The sequence below is a fragment of the Octopus bimaculoides genome, chromosome 5 (assembly GCF_001194135.2).
Source record: "Octopus bimaculoides isolate UCB-OBI-ISO-001 chromosome 5, ASM119413v2, whole genome shotgun sequence".
Taxonomy (NCBI): domain Eukaryota; kingdom Metazoa; phylum Mollusca; class Cephalopoda; order Octopoda; family Octopodidae; genus Octopus; species Octopus bimaculoides.
In genome coordinates this window covers 119881900-119884393 of record NC_068985.1, presented here as the reverse complement: position 1 = coordinate 119884393, position 2494 = coordinate 119881900, and positions in this window count along the sequence as shown.

Sequence of the window (2494 nt, the reverse complement as noted above, 5' to 3'; positions counted from 1 at the left end):
ATATATATATATATATATATAAAGCGATATTTCTATACATCTTGAATTTGCAGAGGAATTTGTAGTGGGGGAGTTTAGCTCAATCGGTCGAGCATCGTGACGCGTAATCACGGGGATATGAGTTCGAGTCCACAGATAACCACCTACACTTTTTTCAGCAAAATAGGGGTAATTTATTCTATTCAGGCTATATTATTAGCATTATCATGCGATTGAGAATTTCACTTCTTTAACATGCTAAGACATCTCAACGCCTCTAAAAGCAAACTTTGTTTACGTTTGTCGTAATTTGAATTTAACATATCATAGCGTCTCATAAAGCGAGATTTCTATACATCTTGAATTTGCAGAGGAATTTGTACTGGGAGAGTTTAGCTCAATCGGTCGAGCATCGTGACGCGTAATCACGGGGATATGAGTTCGAGTCCACAGCTAACCACCTACACTTTTTTCTGCAAAATAGGAGTAGTTTATCCAGTTCAGGCTATATATATATATATATATATATATTTTTATGTGTGTATATGTATGTGTGTCTGTGTTTGTCCCCCAACATCACTTGACAACTAATGCCGGTGTGTTTACGTCCCTATAACTTAGCAGTTCGGCAAAACAGACCGATAGAATAAGTACTAGGCTTACAAAGAATAAGTCCTGGGGGCGATTTGCTCGGTTGAAGGCGGTGCTCCAGCATGGCCGCAGTCAAATGACTGAAACAAGTAAAAGAGTAAAAGAGTATATATGTTTACATCAACATGCTTACATGTGTTTTATGGTTTTATGTATATAAATACATACATGTGTGTGTGCGTGTGTACGCGCGCGTTGTGTGTGGGTGTGTGGGTGGGTGTTTGTGTGGGTGCCTGTGTGTTTACCTCCACACACACGCTCATAAACCTTCCCACAGTCCAGTGAAATCTGCAAAGCCAACATTTTGAAGTAATTGTCAAACTTTTAATCCTAACGAAAAACGATACATGCGTGCGTCTGCGTGTGCGCCGGTGTGTATGATGCATGCATGCATATGTATGTATGTACGTATGTATGTATGTATGTATGTATATATGTATGTATGTATGTATGTATGTATGTACGTATGTATGTATGTATGTATGTATGTATGTATGTATATGTATATATATATATATGTTTGGGTGTATGAATAAAAGCATGCATGTATGAATCTGGCTGTGCATATGTATGTGTCTGTGCGTGTCTATACACACACACACACACACACACATACACTCATAGAAAAAGAGGGTGCGGAGGAGGTGGTGAGAAAGAGGAAGACAAAGAAATGATGATGCTGTCCATATACCTCTGAGCCATGAGAGCAATGGAAGTAAACGTCATAAAGTGTCAGAAAGAAGAAGAGAATAAAGAAAACTGGAGGAGTTGGTGGAGCTGTCAGATAAGATGTCAACAAGTAATAAGACGTCATCAGTCGGACGGAAGCGGTCATATCGACATTGCTGACATTGCTGTGTTGTCTCAGTAGTGATCGTCCCTCTTGTCACTGCTATATGTGTTAACTCTTTACAACTCTACTGACGGAGTTTGCTATGACACGTATCCCACCTGAGAGCATTTGGGTGACATCACGTTCACAACATCATGGAAAGGCTAATGGCAAAGTGAAATAGTTAGAGTGAGGAAGTAAATAATAAATTATCTTGGGAGGGAAACGGAAGGAAGGCAAGAATGTTGGTAAAGATTGACTATCTTATCACGCAGATGAGATAGATAACAAATTCAGTCCTCGATATTGAACTTTTGTATGTAAAGCAGCATTTTTATTTAAATATAATTTGCTATAATTTATGTAATAATCTGAGGGTAAAGAATAATTTACCCGTGAGTAAATTTTATTAGGGGAGTTATCTAGCAACCATATTAATATAATCGTTCTATCTAATTTGTTTGTTGTTATGGTGGCGGTTGCTGTGGTTATCGTTATTATTATAATAATTATTATTAAGACTGCGAGCTGGCACCCTGGACCAACTGATTAGTTGCATTTCGTTCGTCTTTCTGACCTGAGTTCAAATCCAACCGAAGATGACTTTATCTTTCATAATTTCGGGTCGAAAATATAAGTACCAGTCAAATGCTGCGGTTGATGTAATCGACTATCCCTCTCCTCCAAAATTTCAGGTCTTGTGCCTATAGTACAAAGGCTTTTCATTATTCTTTTTTTCTTTTTTCTCTTTTTTTTTTTGTGTCAGGCGGGAAACTTTCACCCTGATCAGCTATATCTCCATTCTCGCCTTATTATTATTATTATCATTATTATTATTATTATCATCATCATCATCATCATCATCATCATCATTATTATTATTATTATTATTATTATTATTATTATTCAGTAGTTTTATTTTTATAACGTGCTTTCACTTCACTACCGAGCGCAGCTCTGTGCGCCTTGGGTATGTGCTGTGGTTTGCTGTGGTGCTCTTATGTTTACTGTATTGAAAGTGTTTTGCGTAGA